At 39.3% G+C, this 24,210-nt stretch overlaps 1 long non-coding RNA gene across 1 annotated transcript in view; it reads right to left on the bottom strand.

The window, feature by feature from the left end:
• The window catches only part of LOC144199963 (uncharacterized), a 79,611-nt gene that overhangs the window by 11,972 nt on the left and 43,429 nt on the right, over nucleotides 1-24,210 (bottom strand). The window contains exon 4 of the long non-coding RNA XR_013327013.1: nucleotides 23,091-23,299. This is a non-coding gene — a long non-coding RNA (uncharacterized LOC144199963). The remainder of the gene's footprint in view (nucleotides 1-23,090; nucleotides 23,300-24,210) is intronic.

Here is a 24,210-nt window from a genome sequence, read left to right as displayed (position 1 = left end):
GCAGGCATGGAAGGAGCCCTGTGACGATGACCGCCATGACAAGGCCACAAAGGCCACATACACACACACCAAGAGGATAGGCAGGGAGAGGCACTCTCATGGTTGAAACAGAAAGAAGAGTAGAGAGAAACCATATATCTAAAAAAATATATATGTCGTATCCAAATCTTTTATCCAATATAAGGTTTTCTGGAATTGGTGCCATCAAAAAACATTTCCATTAAAGTTTGCGCCAATGATTAGACCGTTTTAAATGAAATGAGGTGTTTTTTTTTCAAAATTATTATTTTTTTGGGTTGGTCCACAGACCTTAAATTCACACATCTGTGTACATAGTTCTATTCAGGTGATTCACATTTGAATTATTCTATTTTTGGTGGAAATCTGCACTCTACCAAGTGCCATTCATTTATTTGCCAGGGCAGACCTCCTTCCCCGCCTACCCTATCCCAACTTGGGTACAGTGGGCCCCTCCTTCTGATGAGCCCTTATTGTTATCTAGTGAATATATACTGTTGCTAATGCTGCTGCAGGCCTTGTCGATGTACGTCTTTTCGGGGTTCTCGGAGACTTCCCCATTGCCACCATTCTACCACCCTCGGCATCATCGACCCCCCGTCTCCTCCCTGTAGCCCCTCACCCCCACTCTCTGCTGCGCACCATTTGGGGGTGACCTGGGTGCTGTTCTAAGAGTTCCTCACACCCCAGAAGCTGTCAGTAGCCTCCTTCCTTCCCATGAGCGGAACACACAATAGAGAAAGGACTCCGGCTGAGAGGTTCAGTAGCCATTAACCCCTACCAGCTGTTCCTGCCGAGGGTATTCTGTGCCACAATACGTGCCCCCGAGGGGGCCCTCACGTCCACTAATCTAGCCATTGTTGGCCAGGAATGCTGACAGAAGAAAAGAAATTTTTCTTGTGTCCATGCAAGCGTGTGTATCCATGTGTGAGAGCCGAGAAACGTAGGGCTAATTTCTATAGTTGGCTACGAAGGAGGGAGACCATGAAGAATACCCTATTTAGCTACTTGACAAAATTCTCTGCCTTAAAAATGGAAAAACAATGACAATTGTTTTCAAGTGGACTCCTTTACACTGTCCAAAGTTCCTTGAAGAAAATAAAAAAAATATCCACTAAATTTAGCTTTGAAAAAAATGGGTAATCATTGTTGAATTCATCTATAATGCATGGTTGGAAAGTACTTTGTTTGAAAGTTGTACTGAATGAATTCAATTCGATGAGAAACATTATTTGAGAAAATTCAAGGAAAATCACTGTCATATTATACACCAAAATCATTTGGAGTTTGGTATCAGAATGGATTAACAAATAATTCATTTCAATTAACATGGAAATTGAAACAGAAATTTAATCATGATGCAATTTATCTGTTGCGCTCTTAATATTACTCAATAACAGACACAAAGTGAGATTTTTGTATACAGCCTATGTATGTAGGACTTCATGCACATTATATTTTACATAATATCACACATTGTGATGGAGTTTATGCCATACTTTTGTCTAATACTGATATAAAAACAAATGCGAGTTTTTATAGCCACAGGAATTGGTACTCGATAGATATCAGGAAGTGGTTGGGTTGTGTCGAGGTGCAACATTTGTCGGTGTAAACTTCACCGTGTCAGAAGGGCACCACAACTTAAGTCTACGGTAAGTTGGCTTTTAAAAAAGGAAAGGTATTTTTCAGGATATATTGTGACCTTGTGTTTTGACAGGAGGGGGTTCTGCCTCAGTCAATTATAAGTCCCAACAGACTTTTGTGCTAATGAGGCGGTCCCGCCATCGGCAGACTTCCCCTGTCGACCAGAAAAGATCACTTTCATTGCTTGCAGAACTAATTCAGCGCACAAAAGTGGGAGCTTCGCCATTGCAGCCTCTTTTACTGCTCCTTTTGTGGAGGCTTTAGAAGTGCGCTGAAGAGAGGGCCTAGCGCTCAGGCCTCTTCATCTCCAGTCCATTGCCTGTCATTAACATACATATCCATATGAAAAGTGGGCTAAGGCTGGAACAGCTGTCCAGTAAAGAGCCAGTGATTCCCCTCGCCCAAATGCTGACAGAAGCCTTTAGCCTTCCTTAGGCAATAATAAACCAGAACCATTTAAACAGCCTTTCAGGGAGGGAGAAAGAGATTGGGCCATAATACAACATTCACAGGCACCGGTGGCCCTCATTGGCTTGCAACTGTCGCTTGTGGACTTGCACAAGAAAAAAAGAAAAGTGGAGAAAATCAAGACAATATTTGAAGATGACTAAGTCATTGCTGTTTTCCTATTGGAGGAAAGCAGGATCATGCATTGCAGGGGAGAAAAAGAAGTTACTGCTTGTTCAAAAACAAGAAAATTTCAGCAAAGCAATCTTAAATGGATATTCTTATGACCATCATATGTATGTAAAACAAAAATGTAGAGGGTTCCTGTGGTGAGGACTTTTCACCCTGAGCTAAATAGTTTGCTCCAAGGGGAGGTGTGGGCTGTATGGAGATGCAACTGAGCAATCCTCTTGTTTAAACTTTGGGTGCCAGCCATGAGGACAGAGGTTAAGTGACTCGCCACAGGTCACATGGGAAGTCCTTTATTTAGCTTGGATTTTCTCATCTAAATCCTCATCCACTCAGGGTCTCTTGGGGTTTTATAATTCAATAAAGCCTCATTTAAAATGGATTTGATTAAGCATTGATGAAAAATGAAGAACCTAAATATTTTTCTATGCAAGTGCAATAATAAATAATTTTTAACAGCACTTAATTGCGGCGTGCTGGAGAATAAACTGCAACAATGCCTTTGTAGAATTTATAGGGCTTTTTAAAGATTTTATCATAAAAAAAAGTTTATATATTTATAAAAATCATTTGGGGGGGGAAACTATAGTTTAAACATTTAAGTCAGTACACAATGTTTTACACATTTCTGAATAACTATATATCTGTTTAAAAAGTACTGTTATAAATGTAATATTTTTAAATATGTTAAGTTTGCGAAATAAATACAATTTCATAATTTTCTGGAAATGTAATCATATTTTAATTCTCTATTCATTTTTTCAGAATTTCATTCAACACTACCATTCTATATATTAATTAATGGCTACAAGTCTTTTGCGATTGGTTTTTAGAATAAATAAATGAGCGATTTTACTTAATAGGATGATTGTAAGCAAAATACTTCTTACTGGCTCCTTCATAATACAACAGTCAGTTTAAAATTGTTTCTTGACTTTGAGCCAAGGCGTTCCTCAGCAGAAGCAGGAGGTAAAAAAAAAAAAAAAGAAGAAGAGAAGGCAGAGTGTGGATCTAATGAATAAGAAAAGGCTTTGCTTTAAAGAGGACTGGTTTGTCTCTTCAAGACTGGCTTTTTATTCAGCTTTAGAAATACGAGGAGTCCTGATTGATAAATCCCCTCTCTTACCCCCCTGGCGCTTGTGACCTCAGAGTCATCGCCTACAATGCACGCCGCCCTCACTTTCTACATCTGCCACTGGAAAACAGAGGGAGTTTTCTTTTCTATTTTTTTTCTTTTTTACAGTCGTGATGACACTAAGGCTGTATTCAATCAACGGGGGAGTAACGGCTAAATGTGAGGTTAATTTAATTTCCAATTAAAATCTAAACAATACTGCATAGTGGTGGTGGCAAAATGGAACGGAAGTGTTTATCATTGATGAGCAGCCAACACCTCAGGCAATCGTTGGTGTATCACACAATTCACCCTTGGACAATCCTTCATTTATTTTTGTTCAGCTGTTTCCTGTCTCTGTTTCCAGAATTTCCAGGTGTCCACAAAAAAATACATAAAAGAAGGAAAAGGACTGAAGTTACATGGGGACAGTGTGAAGAGCTGGGGAGGTTATGAGGGAGTAAAAGGGGAGGGATTAGGATGACTTCTTGAACACATTTTCTCCTTTTTTTCTAAAATTAAACAAAGTAGGCCTGTGATTAGTGCAGCACGGGGAGCCGAGAAAAAGACACCCTTGAATCCCAATGGAGGGACCTGACTGAGCATTACTGCCTGACAATGCCAGAGTTTATTGCTCAAACCTGCTTAGCCTCCTGCATGGTAAACCATGGGAACTCCAGTCAGGTGGAAACTTTTTTTTTTCAAACCCTTTTCTTTTCCCGCTTCTTGTTTCTCTCCCCCTCCGACCACGGAAGCACTCCAGGAGCTCACAGTGTGTGCCACACAAGCACCCCCCCCCCCCTCCCTTGGTAACTGAGATGTTTAGGATAAGCTCTGGCTGTTTTTTTTTTTTTTTTTTTTTGTGCATGAGCTCCCACTTGTCTGCTGTTGTTCGAACACAGTTAATGATGAGCTTCTTCTGTTTTTCCACACCCCTTCCTTCTCTCCTGTCCTCCTCCTCCTCCACCTCCTCTCGCGCCTCCTTTTCTCCTCTCACATTTGAAGCTGAGCGACTGGTTAAATGAGTGCCTCCTCCCTCTGGCTCTCGGGAACGCTCTCAAGGGGCCTATGCTTGGCACTGTGTGCATGACATAATGAAAACAATTTTACGGTGTGGCGGAAAGTATGAGGCAATTACGGATGTGACAGCCACCTGCAGATTCACCCCCCCTACTGTCTGCAACATGCTGTCTCCCAACCCGACCACCACACGACATCACCTCACTGGCAAACTCCCCCCACCCGAGCCATTTCCCCCAAACACACACTCCACCAGCACACAGCTTCATGAATAAGTGATGACTTGATGATGTTGTGAATGGCTGGCGTAGCCCAGGAGGGGTGAGAAAGACCAGGGCTGTAATAAGTTGCCCAGCTGGAGGTGGTGTTGTGGCCCTGTCACCCTGTGGCAGTCCATAGAGGCACCTCACCACAAGTGCTGACCCCAGGATCGCCCTCCTGACGGGAGGCAAGGAATGACGTGACAGCGGCGTGCAAAATGCTCCCCTAAATCTCTTGTTGGCCAATTTTACACATGAGGCCCGACCCAAAAGCCCAAGTGGCAGGCCTAACAGAGCCCTGATTTAATTTGATAACCTGCTTAGTGAATGTGAATTAAATGACTATTTCACATACAAATTATCTCTTTTCATGCCATGCTTGAAAGAATTAGTCTTTAGCTCTGCCACAACAGATGTCTCAGAACCTTGCTTTGTTTTATACATAGGGATAAATCCGATTCATTCCATTTTTGTGTGGCCAACAAATAAGCAGTTTGTGCAGTAAAAATCTTTCAAGTCTATAAATTCAAATCTAGTGATACACATTTGATGTGTGACAATCTAAGATCATGATGTGTAAGGTCCAAATCCCACAGTGCTCTTTTCTAAAATGGCCAGCTGTATGTGAAACCTTTCTGACCTGGAGATTATTCACACTCAGGCCAAGAAGTGCTTTTTTTTATTCATCCTGTCAATCTTGAAAGCTCTGCCTCCCACTGGTTTGATGTGTCCTTAATGGATCCCAATGAACAACAGATTATCGCCCACCACGCTTTATATTACACCTTTGACCGGCATCAACATATGTCTGTGAATCCTGCGTGTTAAGTTTGTCGTACCAATGGATAAATAGATTTGACTGCTTTAATGACAAACAACTATATATCAGAGAAATTGTTTATCAAAAGAGGATAAAGAATCTATGCATGTGAGTTTTATTATATATATTGTCTCGATATTTTAACTAACAGTAAGCAAAAGAAAGTGTTTTTTTCTCATTATTATCAATTTAGACAAACATCTATTTTGCATTAGAAGACTTGACTGCTACCATACAACAAATGTGTTTCCAACACAGGCTTGAGGGAAAATGGAAAATTAAACATCTTAATGGTGTTGAATGTATTGCAAAAAAACCCTCAAATTTAAATTCAATTGAAGTTGGAATGTGATGTAAAATAGAAAAAAAATGTTCAGACAATTTGAAAAATGATGAAAACAAAGCGTTTCATTGATAATCATCAGGTTCTTAATACTAATTAATGTGAGCAACAGTTAAAATGTTTAGTGTTATTCAATATATTTTAATTAGAATTGTTATTACAAAAAAATAGCAAACCTATTGATACCAACTATGTAAAAACGCACAAACAAATATAATAAAAAACTGGTGTGTAAGGTTTGAAGGTAGAAATTGACTAATGCTGGGTAATAAATCATCAATAGATAAGTGTTTCATTTTACAGAGCTTTTTAAGGCCTTCAAGTTCCACCGAAGGCCTCAACCGACACAGAAACCACCTTTTTAAGACTTGTAGCTGCTGACCATAATGCATGACACAGTCATGTCTTACATGGCACTAAACAAATGCAGTCAAATCATGCACACACGAAACACCTCACGGCACTCTGTGACAAATGGTCCGGCAAAAGTTGATATTATGCCTTTTCAACGCATCCATCTACAGAGGACAGTATTCTCTTTGAGCTCTGAAAAGTATGATATAATAGATGAGAAGACAGAGGGGAAGCAGGAATGAAAAGGCGAAAGCAGCATATATAAGCATGACAAATATTAGAGGAGACATTGTCAACAGTAAACTGAGAAGGTAAGAGATGAGAAGTGGTAAATTAATCTTCCGGCAATATCTGGTGCCAGAGAAAAGTGCCCCCCTCTTTATTTCTTATAACAACTCAAGACAAATGAGCACGGCTTGCACATTGCTTCTGATAAGGGACATAGAAGACAGACAATGGCTCTCACTTCTTGATTTAATCAACCCTCAGGATGATGCACTTGAGAAAATAACTAAATAGATTTATCAGGAATGATGACATGAAGGGGGTGCAAGGGCAAGAGTGTGATTTCCCTGCAAGGCCGAGATGAAATATACATAGTTTAATAACAGGCCCAGCTAGCTGCCAGCAGAGCACGCTACGGCTCAACGGCTGTGAGATTGAAGCAGCGGATGCCATGGTACCAAAATACAGCGGCAAGTAAATTAATGTGACCCAAGTCGTGCTCTGTGCACATCTATACCAATCTGGGGAGTCTTCATTTATTTTCTCCCTCCAACTCTTACTCTACAGAAATGACAGTGTCTCCTTATTGATTTTACAATCACAGATCAATCAGATGCACCCTGACTTTCCCCCTTCACAACCTCAATCAGTGACATGCTTTGGGTGAAACCATAGGACAAATATGCTCATGTGCAGGCCACAACATTAGGTATACCTGTCCAATCTGAAGGGTTTTACAAAATTAAAAACGTAAAAAAAATAAAAATAAACATCAAACTAATATTATTTGGCCTTCAAATTAATTCAAGCTCTATAAATCCATTCAAGTTATTGCTTCAGCTCACACCAAGTATAACTGTTGTCACAAATATGCCTTGAAAATGTGTCAACTCGATGTCAAACAATACAATACAATACAATACAAGGCTGTACGGTTTAAATACCAGAAATTAAACCTTCACCTAAAGTGAGCCAGGCGAATTTGAATCAATTTCACTCAAGTTCACTGAATAAAGAGGAAAAACAAGTGGTGAGCGTCACTCCAAAGACCACCCTGCAACTTGATGCTGGATCCAATAAAGATTTTTGTCATTCTTAAGAGCCATTCAAGTAGTCCCAAACAACCAGTGGTGAGAGAGTACATTTCCACTGCCTGGCAGTGGCACACACATGCCAGTAGTATTACAGCCAAGGTTGTGCTGTCTCTCACACACATGCAGTCAAGGCCTTCACTTTACTCTAAGACTGGGTGGGTTAATTCAGCATCAATTCAACTGTCCTAGTTTGCAGAAAAACAGTGTATCACTGTGCTCATTATTGTTCCAAACTGAATTGAGATGCATTCAGGTGTCAGCATGTGGTTTAAAAGTTGCAGTATTTAATGTAAAGTGTCAGCTCCATGAAGTAAAGCCATGGTAGGCAAGGCATGCGAGATTGATAAAGTGACACAGTCTCATGGCTATTATGTGGGTATATTACTAATACACAGTGACAGGGTTTAACAAAGCTGCCTATCTAGCTGTGTAACAATGCCCTTAAAAAACACCAAAGCACAATGGCTACAACATGAAAACAAATGCCACTTTTCCATTCTGACAGTTCCTTTAGAAAGGATGAGCTGGCCAATCATTTCACTAATGCAGTAGTACAGAGTTAAAAGAAGAAGAAAAAAATAGTGACGGTAATTGGTTTGGTAAAGATCGTTTTCCGTCACACTATAAAGCACTACACAATAGAAAAGGTCAACAATTAAGTAATCATGAAAAGCAAGCACTATAGCTGATGAAAATAGGGCAGTGGTTTAAATAGATTTGCAAGCAATTTACCTTTTCACAATGTTGGCAATCTGATGCAATTTGCTTGCAATTTTGTCTGCTTTCAGAAGCCCTCGCAGCTGCCACGACACGGCGCAAATGGCAAAGAGAGGAGAGTGCGGGCAAATGTAAAACTATCTTGGCCACATCAAGGTATCAGAATAGCGCTTCATCAGGAAAATTACAACAATTAGCATAAGTGCTCCAAAATCAACACTTTAAATGTCAGCAGAGCAGGTTGTGGGGCCACAGATGCGTGAGGCAGAGCTGTGTCCTCCAGGATGGACTCGGCCCGCAAACACTGAGCAATCAGCCATCATCTCTCCTCGGTGATGGCCCTGCAATTGCTGTGACATTCTCTCCAGCCTGTCACTCTCGGTCATACACGTTTTTTCCACTCTGACTTGATTTGCTCACAATTGTAAAAGGCAAGACTGCGCCCTCGCCGTCCCCCATCACCCGTACTTAACTTTATCTTTCCGCGACTGACAATGAGAAAAATGTATCTTGGATTCATGAGTTTTCTGGAAAAACACACATAATGGGAGAAAACAATTGTAGACTCCAAGATGATTTACCACTTTCCTCCTTGAACATGAATAATAATCAATGAGTCACTCTGATGAGCCTGTTCTAAAAGGAAGACTAATCAAAAACACAGCTGATAGGTTGGTGGTTATGTTTTAGTTAGAAATATAGTTTGTTTTTTTTATTACTGGCGTTTTTGCCATCAAATAACTATGTTTCCTTGTGGAAAAGATCAGTGGCTGAAGCAATTTGTGATTCGATGGAATATACCAAGAAAAACTATTGATTACTAAGTTAATCATCAGATAAATAATCTGTTCTATTTGGGGAATGACCTTTAACAATGATGTAATACATCAGTTAGTCTTTGATGGCACTGAATGACAGCTTGGCAATAACATCTGTCGCAGAATTATTAAAAAGGATGTTGTATGATTCAAGATTTGCACCAATGCAAACAGTAAAGGTGAAAATCTGTATCTTTGAATGTTCTTCTTTCTTTATTTTGACATGTATTTCAGCTCAAGGGGTTCACTTAATTAAAAATGTCTCTGCTTAATAAATATTAGTGCCTGAGCATCGCCAATAAAATATGATATAAATAAATAAATATAGGACAAATTACTCTGGTCTGTTGCAGAGTAAAAGCAAATGCATTGATAACTTTTGTTTTAACCTGTATAGGAAATGTTTCATAACAAGAGGGCAATTTTGTCAAAATAATTCTTGTTCAGACCACAGACTGTCAAAGAATCTGACAAACCCTTGATTGTGTCATTCAAACCATTAACTGGCCTTCATATGCTCCCAATTTCTCACTGTTCAGGACGGCGCCATGACAGGCGACAGATTTCCTATGATTTGTAGTCACACAAGGATAGCATTTCACCATCTAAGATACAACAACAAGCATAATTTAGTGTGGCCGAGCCTACAAACTTAGTACCGTGTCATTTCCGACATTTATCAACATAAAAATGCCCCGAAATGAACACTTGCTTACTCATGGGATTAAAGAAATTCAAGTGACCATTGAAAATCTTTCTGGACTGCAAGTTATAGTCGCTTTCAGCACATCTGAGAGGAAGTGAGTAAATCTACTATAAACTATACAAGCCAGTAGGGTGGCTAGTAAATTTAAACGAATGTTGCGCTGAAAGGGGGGGCCTCCTGACCACCTGGTGGTGGAATCGGCCAGATTTTGGCTATGTACCACATATAGTCTGTGACACAAACTGCTCTCTCCACGAGTTAAAATGTTTTCATCGCGGTTTTGCCTCAATATTCTGGATTTTGCGTCAATAAAATTAAGCAGCTAGCCAAGACACAAACTCACTGCTGAGTAATGCAACAGAAGAGATGGCCAAACACTGGTTGGAACGCCCCTTCTCACCCAGAGAGAATCGACCCACTGTTCATCCTTGTCACAAAAACCAGAGTCGTCATTGGCCCAGCTATACATGGGGCGGGACAAAAGGTTGGCTAAATTGCATGTCAAAGTCCAGCCTTCATAGAAGCTAAATCCAGCAAAGAGAAGAAATGTTGTATGTAAACTGTGCTATTTTTTTTTTCTATCATTTAGGGGTTTTTTTTCCACAAAGCAATGCCAGAAACTTCATTTTCTGAGACAGTTTTATATGCAAAGGAAGGATGAGTGACTAGGGCTAAAAGAGCGAGGCAAAGACATCCTCAGAAAAGGAGGAAAGTTATTTTAGTTGTTCTGAGGGTGGGCTTTAGTTGCGGAGGCCCCAAGCTCAGGAGCGTCCCCCAGCGTTGGAGGCCTGCTGATGATGGCCTTTGCACAGATGGGCTTGACTCCCAGCTCCCTCCTTTGTATGGAGGCTGCTCGCTAATTACACATGATGTTAGGGAGAGCGAGGCAAGGATAGTGGGTGGAGGCAATGGGTGAAGGGGGCGAACACAAGCAGGTGACAGAACGAGGAGAGGAACCTGTGGCAGATTCTCAGCACCATCATGCACAACGTAGCTGTACCCTGACAGCTAATTAGAAGCGACACAGATTTCTCCCAGTGTAACAGATGTTGCCTAATCAGTCCAACTCGGGAAAACCCTTCGCCAGCAGCATTTCATGCACAATTTAACCATCTAAAAAGGGATGAAATACTTAATGCATTGTAAGGCCAGCACAGATGTTTCTCTTGTCAGAGCATTTCCCTGTCTGAAAAAAAAATAAGTATGTTTTATGTTACTCCAACCCAGTGTCAATAATGCGGAAATAGCTGACAAAAATTAGCTGCTACACATCTGTCAAGATTTGCTGGATATCTTGCTGAGGAATAGTCAATATGTCATTAAATAGAGAAAATCCATATAAGGATCAATGGAACCATTTCAAACGTGCTCAATATCGAAATTGCAGCACATTGCATTTATTAGAAATGCAACAAATATTCCACGGCAAGCAACAATGTGCAAATCATATGCATGTAAGCTATTTAAAATCCCATAATATACGACCACAAATCTCTCTGGAAACCACCAGTGATTGTGATAGTAATGTGTTTTATTTGGCATCCTATCAGATAAATGTGGATTTGTGAGCTGGCTCTTCCTCTGCCATCCAACATCCGGTATCCAGATGTTTTTCTTGCTATCTGCTCCTGTATTGGCCGTATCTCATCAACTCTGCATTTTTATCTGATGCACTGGATGACAGGTAATCTAGCTGAAAGTTCCAACAATTGCGCACAAAGGGAGAAAAAAAGCCTGGGCTGATGAAATCTGAGCGCTTATCACACTAACCATTACCTGTCAAGCCCTCCGCTTCAATTTAAGGGTGCATCAATTTTCTGAAGAGGAAATCAAGGGCGAGGAAGAAAAGCAGTGCAGATAAACAGTGACAAAGGTCTCCTTTCTGCTGCTTTTATTTATGATGGGATGTAGCTGTGCGGGGACCACAGCGAGGGCTTTATCACACCAACTGATACATCTCTGATAGCCACGGAGTCTTCACCCTTGATGAAGTGTTGCAGTTGCTGCAGAAGATTTCTGACTCAAACGACTTTGGCTTAAAAAAGAGGAGGGGTGGGCATAGGGGGATTGTCCCCAAGTGGCTGCACGTGCTGCACCGGGGTGGCACACTGAGCAAACAAAGATGGAAGCGTCAGATTGGACTAGCAGATTGTTTATGCAAATATATAGCATCGCTGAAGAGAATTTAATCATTATACAGTGATTTTTCTATGTGGAACTATTGACTTGAATTAGACTACATATATTAGAAACACTGCAGTGCTTCTCCAATGTTAGAAGTTTGAAATTGGTGTTTAAAAAATCCTATGGTATATATAGATATAGATATATTTGGAACAAAAAGCTATGACTACAATTTCTTAATGACAAGAGTTCCCCAGATGGTTAAATCGATAAGATGGTTCCTCTGATGATTAAAAAAAATATTAATAATAACTGTGCAGCAAGGTGAACAAGCAGTTTGCAGCAATTTTTTACACTGTTTTATTCATTAATTTATTATTCACGGGATTAAATTCACTGTTATGTTTCCTACAGACCTTAGTTTAGCACATTAGGTGATGAAGTGGTAGTCTAAGCCTGCTGCACTTGACTGATTAGTGGAGTAGTATCCCGTATGTGTGCTTGTCAGTGAACTAATAGTCAACATACAGGTTAAGGGCTCCCAAGCTGGCAGTTAACTGAGACTACAGAGAGGAACTATAATTAGATTCATCTACGGCTATTGACAGATGCGACAAGACGCGGGTCTGATCAATACATACACTCGCTATACTGTAGCAAATCCCAATAACTGTGAGTATCTGTCTTAAATGCATTAGTTACAGACAAATAATTAAACATACCCTTTTAGACCTGGATGACATTAGGTGCTAAAGGTCTGACCATAAAATCTATAATGAGATTGAAAATGAGAATTATCTTCACCGGCCAAAGACGCTACAAACAGAAAATGATTTTTTTCAATTTCAATACACCCCAAAAACATGTCAAGAAAATTACAGTACAGTATTACAGTATACTGAGGTTGAATCCTAAAAATAATACTATGCCATTATGACTTAACATGTTTATTATCAACCTAATTCCAGGATATTCTTTGAATACATCATTACAAGGAAGAAAACCACAATACCACCCTTTCCACAATATACCTTAAAAAGAGAATCCATTATTTACGATACCAAATACTCTCCCACTCCCCGCCATTGACATTTGACCCTTCGTATTTGTCTTCTATTCACAATCACTGATAGCTTTTAGTTTTCCATTAATGCTTTACATTTCTGCAGACTAAAAAACACCTGCCTTAGAATGATGCAGATAGCCTTGGCACTGTATCAGCCACTATCAGCAAGCATTTAACAATGCGATTCAAATCGGTCATTGGCAACATACATGCAACTAACTGCCAGGGATGTCAATACATATATCGTTTGAAGAAACTTTGAGTAGAATTCAGAGTAAATTTTTCAGGGTAACTAGAATGTGTTGTCCAACAAATGTGCTTCAAAATAATGACCTTAATGGCTGTACACTATTGCAGCACTTGTTAACTTATGTCACAATATAGTGAAGTTTGGAACAATTCATCAAAAAGAGGCTTCAGTCTGTTTTTAATGCCACTTCCAGATGGCCCAGTAATTTATGGCCAAGATATAACAGGAAGCTCAATTAAAAAGTAAAAACTGACACGCTAAATATATTGTCATTGTTTGTGTCACTCAACTATAAAATTGACAGTAAAAGACCAAACATTTAATAAATATCATGTATTTAGTTGTCAATTAAAATGGACCTCATATTCCGGTAGTGACACGAGTAAATTGCTTGAAGTAAGAGTAAACAAGATTGCAACTTGTTGGTCTGACTGAACTGCGACTATTCATATTTCACACAACAGATGCACATATTTGTGCAACATAACTATTTGCATGTCCTCTATTCTTTGACTTCGGAGGGCCACCTAATGTCTCAGACGTTGGCTCCTTAGCCTGCGCTGCAAATATCACACAAACACACACACACACACACAAACACACACACACACACACACACACACACACACACACTCACTCATACACAGGGGTAAAGGGCTTGAGAAGTCACAGTTAATGGGATTACCCAAGCGCTCCCTAAGCTCACCTCCAGGTCCCACTGAGGCAATCAGAGTCCTGAGCATCCTTAACGCATCATGAAGAGTGCTTGGTGGAAGCCCACTGAGGGGGACCTCTGCTCTCTAACCCCCCGACACAAGCGCAGCTCTAACTGCACTGACCTCTACTGCTTTTATGGAGATAAAAATCACCATCCAGCAGGTCACACTGGAGAGACGCCATTAACCCGAGCCCAGGACCGGCCGCGTTTAAATATCTCTCCTGCGGCAATCAGAGCGGCATCAACACCTTGCCGCTTGACCCCGTCGCACCGCGGCATGCATTGCTTGATCCCCGATGCTGGGGTCACATCGCTAATGGATCTGTACTCGTGTGTTCGGGCCAGTAAAAAGAAATGCTAATGTGCGCGCCGCTTTGATAGCGGAAGACACGGAAACAGAGCGTACACACATTCCTGCCTATGCACAATCCCAACACGATTATGCCGAAATGAAGCGGAAAATGGAAGCGATTTATTAACGAGACATTAGGCGCACTTTTAATAACCTTCCCATCCTGCTCAGCGGGGAGCTGCGGATTACACCACACAGGTTTCGGTGACACCAGAAAGGAAGTCCCCCGCCGGGTGTGTGAAGAGCGCGAGGAGGGACACAATGCCTGGCCTGGGGTTCTCACATCCCGCTCTGGGCCCTCACCCCAGGGGGAAGGACAATGGGTTAAAAAGGCATGAATGTCCTGCCTATCCAGGATATAATGTAGGTGGCTGCCACTGAGTCTGAATGGGCTGGTAGAGCAGTGCAGGGAGAGGCACAAAGAGGCTACAATAAAAGAGATTCCTCGGGTCACTAAAGCATTGCATTCACTTTGGCCTCCGCCGCTCACACATTCACCTTTAGTCTTAACCACGACTGCTTGCCAACTGATACAATCGACACAGAATACGTATGGGCCAATGCTGTGTGTGTGTACGTGTGTGTGTGTGTGTGTGTGTATGTATGTGTGTGTATGCGTGTGTATATGTGTATGTATATATATATATATATATATATATATATATATATATATATATATATATATATATATATATATATATATATATATATATATATATATATATATATATATATATATATATATATATATGTATATATATGTATATATATGTATATATATATGTGTGTGTGTGTGTGTGTGTGTCAAGTGTCACTCCCTTCAAATATTGAGGAACAATTATAGGAATTCCACAGTATCAAGTGACATGTTTGCACAAAACTGAGAAAAAACATTAGATTTTTATCATTGGTCTATTTTTAAACTGACTAAATGCAAATTAAAGATGTAAGAGAGTAAAAAAAAAAGTCAAACATCTATCCCAAGTATCCAGTTACATTTTCTCAATAAAACCTGTTTACCATACTGACATCAACGATGAGACCTTTACTTGCCATTTGAATTAAACTTCAACATTTTGGTCAAATAATGATTTGATATGAAGCTTGAATCCAAAAATATCATGCAGCAATATTTAGTATTAAGTTTGCAATGTTAAATGTGTTTTGTTGTTTCAACTAACGAGACAAACAACTATCCTAAATATTGATATTTACCCATAGACAGACCCCTTGGGCAACTAACAGTAGTCCACAAACCACAATTTGAAAATATTGCTGTATGATAAATATAAAACTGTATAAAGCACAATATGATCAACCTGAATAATAAACTTTTTTTATAGCATTTTTACCCTGATAGCCTGGTTAAAATATGCCTCCTAAAAGCCATTGTTGAAATTGCCCAACTATTTCAATACAATCAGATAATGCAAGTAGAGAAGGGATGAATCCCACCTAAGAACATGCCTTTACAGCAGCTCTAATCTAATTAAAGCAAATAAACTCATAAGCGATCGACGAGGTCACAAAACGCTGCTGACTAGAAGCTAATTTGCTTCCTCACTGCAGCTTCGGCAACAGATAATACTGTTTTATTACACAAAAGGTCACCAGGGAAATTAACTTCTGGGCCAGCAAATAAAAAGAAAGGCCCGGTACTCGGAATAACAAGTAAATACAGATTACATTCAATCATGCCTTTCTCAGTTGGATTGGATGCTGACCTTTCTGCTGTCTTGTCGGGAAATACGATATGTAAACGCTCTAACGCCACAGCCTTCCTATGTTGTATTGTGGAGACAATCGACCTCGGCAGACACTGCAGGGTGCATTGTGTGAGGTATCCATTTGGGAGAAAACAAGAAAAGTTTCATTTTAACAGCTCAATGGAAATTCATGGCTTTTTGTTGTTGTTTTAAAGCCTGAGTGCACCGAGTTGGATTAAGAGCACGCCACTGAATACACAATGAGTGAACAAAAAAAGTTTCCAGTACTTTTTTTATGCAGCAAAAAATAAGAACTGATTAAGATATTAGCTATCCTCCATTAAACGGAGAAGACATTGCACTCTATTAAAATCATTTCATAAATATTTGTCATTTTCAACTGAAGAAAGTTCATTTTTGCCATTGTTTGTTGATTTCTAAATGCTTCTTTTATCATATACTCTCATTTGATTCCTGAGCTCACGGCGCTGTTAGTCACTGTCTGCCTCGGTAGTCATGATTGATGTGTACAGGTCATAGCAATACTCTTAACTCATTAGTTAGAAAGGGAAAGATGGGAGCACTTGCTGGAGTGAGATATTGCCCAAGAATACACGGAGCTACTTCAAGTGGCGAGACAGAGAAACTTAACATCAGTGTGATAATAGCCCTTGAACTATTGCATGTTTCAATCAATTGAGACACAAGTAAATAAAAAAAAGCAGAAGAGGAGGGTAGTAAAGAGGGGATTCAGCGGCATCGATCCCAGCTCACCGCAAACCTTGCTGACAATATATGGTGTGGGCTCCTAATGTTCCCAGTCATCCAAAAAATCAATGAAACTCATCCTTTCAATAGCATCCAATTATTAGCACAAAGTAAAGGTAGCTTTCCTCAAGAGATTGGAAAAGTTTATTGAAAAGCAACACACAGCAGATAAACATTAATTGGAATGTGACTCCGGTCCTATGATGAAAAATAAAAACAAATAAACAACCGGTCATCTCTTTTGTAACACCCCAAAAGATACACGACTAACATATTGACAGACTCTAATTGAAAAGAAGGATTTTATTTGGATAGTTAAAGGCAAGAAATAACCTAATACTTATAATGTATTTAATCTACATGACTGTATATTCCTTTGGGGTTGTGATTTTTTTTTGTTGTTGCTTTTTTTGGCCTGGTTGTTGCCTCTAATAACAGCATGTGATGTACCATATTTACTCGCATATAAGCCGCATTTGTCAGTAAAAAAAATGATGACTGAATCAAATGTAAGGCTTATAGAATGTCATTCTTCTTACATCTCTAAAAGTTACATATTAAAACTTTGTAAATAATAAAAATGTACCATAAAAGATTATTGGGTGTTTGGACATTCTTTAAACTGACTTTTTAACTGAAGAGAATTATAAGGTAAGAACAGAATAATGGAATTTTTTTTAAACTACCTTCACATTTTAATTCTGTCTTTCTTTTTCTTCTTTACAGTAAACTTTATATCATGTGAAGGATACCGCACGTGCCCTCTCCTCTGGCCCATGTGTAATAACCATTAATATCCAATCATAGTTTGTGTTAATTAAAATCCGTAATTGCCATTAAACCTAATGATGTTACCTCTCATGTTCATGTGTTACGACTCCGCCTACCACAGGCTCGTTATCCTGACTTGCTGAATTTAATCAGATGGCAAAGGAATTTTCATCTATAATTATCTGCTCCGCTTCATCATTTAATCTTTCAAAAACAGCTCCTCGCATGTACTGTTGCTGTCAAATGATGAAACACTGTCGTAGCGTGTTCTGCCAATACAATTACTCATTTGCATAGTTATGCATGTACTCGCCAAGGCTTTTGGTAAATTTTCTGCCTTGCTGTGTGATCCTGTATATGTGGAAACTTGATCCAGTATATACAAATGGTCAAGTCATCCTAACTATGAGTCCTATTGTTCACTATAAAAATAGAAATCCTGCAATTCTTCCAAAACAACCCCCTGATGGAATTGTAATTGACTCTTTGCTTCAAAAGACTTCCAAAATAACTTTTGTGCAAAAGTACTCTAAATGGGACACTTCCTATGTGGTAGGACCACAAATATGAATGCTCTAATTACTGTTCCTGCTCCAAATACCGTAAAATATGGTGTATGCTGCTGCTCATCAACACGCCTCCCACTGTTGCACAACATGACTGAATCATACATTGAAATACTTAATTCATTGTATATCATATTGAGATATCATCATTAAATGGAAGAATAACAACTAGAAAACTAAATGCAAATATCTGCCAAAATTGAACTGCAATATGCAGTTAAAATTCACTTATATAAACGGAATTATAGATTGCAGAATCCAATTCAATCGAAAGAAATGTGTTCATGTTTCGTGTTGCTTATCCTCACCAGGGGAACAAGGTACTGGAGCCTATCCCAGATAGTGACTATGGACAGTAGGCAGGGTACACGCTGAATTGGTTGCCAGCCAATGGCAGGGCAAAAAAAAAGCAAACAACCATTCAATTTGGAGTGTTCAGCCAGCCTAACACGCATGATTTTGGAATGTGGGAGGAAACCAGAGTACCCTGGAGAACCCTTGATCTCTGAACTGTGAGGAGGGCATGCTTACCACTCAGCCACTACAAATGAAAGATACGCAACTCAAAATTGTTTTTTCATTCAATAAAACGAGTCTACCAGATGTTTTTCCAACGACCGTATGTGAGATAGCAGGGCAGTTTCTAATTTTAAATTGTTTGGTTTAGGAGAAGTGTTATGTGGTTATTGTATAATCTTCCTAACAGAAATAATTTGGATTTGCAATGGAGGGTGGGTGACGGCTTCTGTCAGCACAGTGTGGTGTCAAGTGCTGGTAGAACACACTTGCAGAAAGGAGGAAGAAAATCTGATTAAACAATTAGTGTCAATTAGCCTCGACCAAATCATTCCACAAACAATTGGTCTCTAGTGCCTAGCTTAATTACAGGCGACTTTCAGCTCCTTATCATGAGACATGTCGCTCGTGATTCATGCTGGACTCATGTCTGTCCCTCAAGCACCATCAATTATCTACTGCTAGCAAACAAATCCACTAAGCACAAAAAAAGACAGCTGCAGTCCTGGGCCTGATGCCTGATTAGCATAGGCCTGCCTATAAATGTGTGTTTATCAAAGACAAGTGATCATTGCACTGATATGCTGATTTGAAAAAAAAAATGGGGGTTTCCAATTGCATGGGCAGTAGACCCAACTATTGGCAGCAAAGCCTTAGTACAAAATCGTGCCAACGATTCTAAATTGCACAGAAGTGACCATTTTAACTAATTGTTAAAAAAAAAATACACACTTTTTTGGTGGGACAGTCGGCAAATGGTAAAGAAGCAAGAGTGTGAGGTCATTGCGCGTCATCTCATAAGCACACAACAAACACTCGGAATGTACACAGAGCACGGAACGTGTGAAGGGGACCGACAGCAGGCTGGGTGACATGTTAAATTACCCCTGTGATGTATGGCTTAATGAAGCCCTTGTGTTGATCACGCTCCACATTAATCAACAGCCATGAACAGATTCCCTTATTTTCTCAATGCAGCCTTGATAAACTGCAATTTCATTTAACCTTGGACAGCAACTTTAATAGCTTCCACAGGACAACTGTCAATACTTGCCTGGGTATACAGTGATTAAATTGCACAGCAAGGAGTGTGTCACCCTTTTCCCTTGCCATGCTCATCTTACGTTTGTTGTCCAACAGAGTCCCCCAACACACACACACACACAAACACACACACACACACACACACACACACACACTTGCACACAAACACATTTACTTTAAATTTAAATTTGTGACTTTACTTGCAATTAATAGTACTTACAAGTTTTCTTTTGAATTATTGTTTAAAATATTGCATTCCTTTTGTGTTATGTTACTTTATGGTCGATGCGCTTTAAAGTTGTGTTTGAATCTGGAGACACTGTTATTTGTCTGGCAAATCTATTTTTTGGATCTTGATACAAAATGTTGGCAGCAATTAGTTTAAAAATGAATAACCTTCATTTGGAATAACTTGGATTAAAATAACCCTTATATGGAGAAATACATCCATATTTTTTTCTAAGACAGCAATGGAGATTCACCAGGGTTATTTTTTTATCTTATTGGCGACCTGGCGGCCATGAGCGAAGGATACAGGCTAGAAGTAGATGGTGACAAGGTGTGACATGAGCCCTGTCATAATGATTTTGTGTGACATCCTCCACCCTTGTCAATTTAGCATAAATTATCAGTCATGAAAGGCCTACTGGCTGATTAAAACCAATTGTCTGGGTGACGAAGGACAAGGCAACCTCTTTATTATATGATAAACTAAGTTAATGGAAGAAGACAATCTCTCCTCAGGGAAATCGGTCTGACTCTTAATTAAAGCATTGTTTTCTCTGCTGGGTAGAAGGAGATCTATACTTATCCAACATTGCACCTGATCTTAAATAATATTAGTTTGTTCCTCTCACGTAAGCTTGTCCCAACAAAATGAAGGACAACTAGTACCCAGAGAACACAACATTACTTAAGCCTGCATAATCTAAGGTGAAACACTACAGGCTAGGGTGCAAAAAAGTGATGAACCTCGAAAGTTGACACTAAAAGTCTAGTACAGGAGTATTTATCAATGTAAAAACATGAAATGAAATATTAGCCGAGCAAGTATTTTCTTATCGGCTTCAGTTCCTCAATGTAGCAACTCTAGCTATAGTATAATTTGTTATATATAGCGGTAATCGGATAAAAGGTATCATTGAAAAACATTAGTTTATTCCCATGTTTGTATTAGTGATTGTGCTTTCTAATATGTACAGTACTATATTACTGACATCTGTGAGCATGTTGTAGTGCAAAGGTACACCACTGCAAACCACACCCTTGGTGTAATAATAAACATTTTGCTAAATAAAAACCTCTCTCCTAATGTCAATCAACACTCAGCATTTATTATGAAGGGCCATGTTCTACTAAAAACACATACTGTCATCACATCGCTCCAAACAGTATTTACCATTAAGCACCTGTCCATAACTCTCAGTATTTCCCCTGTCCTTCCAAGTCTGTATTTTGTAATGCATAGCACCTTTCTGAAAGCTGATAAATCAAATCTTAGCAAAAGCGTTCAGCATCAAGAGCACTCCTACAACGATGAATAACGTCAGCCTGTTTCAGTCAAAACTCTCTTTTTATATGTATATAAGTAAAATCTACACACAAAATACTTCTCTTTCTCAAGAAATATAGCCATGTTGGCATATTTGTTTAGCAATAAACACCCATGCATGAAACTTGGCGTTTTCCCCCTGGTTGTGTTTGTTTTGTTAGCACATCCACAACTGAAAAGATTCCAAGGAGACATGTTTGTGTACAAGCTTGAGCTGGGCTCAGCAAACACTACCAGTTTCTCTTCCTCTTGTGATTGCTCGGATGACATAACAGAAAAGCAAACATTTCTCTGTCTTGCGCCTCTCGTGGGCGACCCCCAGCACCCCCCAGTCACCGACCTTTCCAGCAACACTTGAGAGGTGACAGGCGTACTTCCATTCTTAACCCGCACAGAAAGAAAGAATGCCTTCAGGAGGATAATTAGTGAAACTTGAAGAGCCGATGCTAATCCTAAGTACCTCACTTTGTACGAGCGCCTCAGCCGCTCGACTCTTTTAGACGGCTGCTGACAAAGTGCAACGTCGGCCTCAGTCAAAGTCAATAAGTAGAGATGAAGCAGGCACAGCAGTTACCTCGGTTTATGATAAACAAACAGTGCAATCTATCACGAGGGATGCAGATCATAACATCCAACGGGCACACATAAATTATTCCACACATTTTAATTTTGTTAATAGAGGAAGAATCATTTGTAAAACTGAGGCAACGCCGGGTTCTTACATGAGCTATATGACAAAGCCTTGGCTGCATTAGTTTGATTGACAGGAACCGAGACGGATCATTATCGGCCTACCGCGACATGGTAACGTGACAAAATCCACCACGCCTCAATTCTAGGAAAGTTTACTATTAACATGCAATTAGAAAATATATTTAATGCCTGTCCATTTCACCAGGTACAAGTTTCCATGACAACCAAATACAGCAACTAATTGCCAAGACAGAAAAAAAATGATGCCTTGCATGAAAACATTTAGTGGGATAAAAAAAGAATCAGTTTTTACTGTGTAGCTTTATGAGACAATATTAAAATTTATAAGCTTAATTAGAAGCAGAGGGGAGCTTCTGCTCTCCATTTCAAGCTTTGTTTGTTGGGACAAATCGCTCTATAGAAGAGGAGGAAAGTGCTCCGGTGGATCTCATTCATCCGTGTAGAAGAAACCAGAAGCTCTCGTTTTACCGCACAAAGCCATGAACAGCTGGCTGATCGATACTCCACAAAAGGCTGAGAGGTTAGAGCAGTCAAAAGACTGTTAACTAGCCATTTTATTTGTCAGACATTTATATCATTGTTTACGGTTGACTGGATCCCTTTCACTTTGAGCCAGGCTGCACACCTGTGCTCGGAGCACGGTCAAGGCCTCATGACACGGTCATCTCGTTAGGGAGACGGATGGATGAATGAACGATAAATTAAATACAGTAGCCAATGAAAGAGATTTTACAAGTGTACTACCTGTATATGATAAATATTAAATTTGGTACATATACAGTATAATTAGGTAAACATTTCTGTGTTAATTAAAACATTTCTTTCTTGGGACGGTTCATTTAAGAATTGATCAACAAATCTGTTATTGCAGCTGATCTGAAATATTACATAAGACACCAATAAAGTTTTTCTAGACTCTAGATTACTCTAGATTCTAGAGTAATTTTTAGTGATGAATTTATGAAGCTGTTATTTATGACTGAGAATAATCACATACTACCAATAATTATTGTTAGTGAAAATTAGACATTAACCCTTATAACTTTGGTTGATATAGAGGAATACAAAATAAGTACATAAGACTTTTTTATAACAAAATTTGTGATTTTTGCTGCATAAGCATATTTTGAATGCTCGCACATTTGTGTTTGTTTGTGTGTAGGTGTATCACCTCGTCATCGTGGTGAAGAGCACAAGGCTTTGGCTCACACAGGCTGGCAGAGGACTAGACCCTCTCTGGGATTCACCCAGGCGGATAGGGGCTTCCTGGACCTCCTTTGTCACACCATTTGGGGTGCTTGTGTCTGGGCATGCCCCATTTTTTTGCACCCTTTTGGCAGCTCCCTGTGCATGCAGACATCTGCTCTTCCCACCAAAGTCCTGGTGCAGAAACACAATAATAAGTGACAGTGTGTTCTTTGAAATTTCTAGCCATTGATGAAATTATGCATTAGTTTGTACACTTCTAAATGTGACTATTGCCTTATAGCTTCTAAAAATAACTGGTTTCACAAAAGTATTATTCCACAAAAATTCCACTATTAAGTGCTCTGACAATAGTGACTTAGTTAGTGACACAATTGAGTCTTTCTTTTTACTTTTCTCTGTAAACTCTGCATTAATAAAAACTGGGTGGAGTTAGAACTTCAGAAAAATAGCCTGTCACTCTGTAAGATATGTGGCGACCATGCTTTTTCAGCTTGTTTAGCGGTGGAGTTCGTTTGATGAAGATATTCAATTGATTTAAATAAAATAGATAAAATTCCAGTGTGGACTATTAATGGATTTCAACAGGTGAATGAGCTGCATGTCTATTAGTGAAAATAGCTTATAAAATACTGTCGACACCTGGGGCCTATAGTGTTTCATTCTTGTGAAACTTGGTGGGTGCGGCTTTTAGTCATGCGGCTTGTAGTCCAAAAATTACGATAATTTAATTTGACATCCAAAGAACAAGCATGGACAAACAAATCAAACTCAAGCCAGGTGAGAAGGTAATGGCCAATTTCTATTTCGTCTATAATAAAATACAACCAATGAATTTAGTTTGACATTTGCATTTTTAGCCTGTGAAAATGCAGTTGCATTTTTTATCTGAAAAGCGAGAAAATATAAATCATTGTTTTTTTTAATTGTTTGGATTTAATGGTTTTGGCAGGTTTTTATTTAGTTTTATAAATTGATTTGTTATTCAAATTAAGGTGATTCTTTCACGGCAGCTAAGAGCAACCAATCTAAGAATTAAGCAAATGTGATCGATATCACGATCATCAGATCGTATACATTAATGA

Source organism: Stigmatopora nigra, chromosome 7 (assembly GCF_051989575.1).
Source record: "Stigmatopora nigra isolate UIUO_SnigA chromosome 7, RoL_Snig_1.1, whole genome shotgun sequence".
In the NCBI taxonomy this organism is placed as follows: domain Eukaryota; kingdom Metazoa; phylum Chordata; class Actinopteri; order Syngnathiformes; family Syngnathidae; genus Stigmatopora; species Stigmatopora nigra.
The sequence above is the reverse complement of the archived record's forward strand: the minus strand, read 5'-3'. Positions and strand labels throughout refer to the sequence as shown.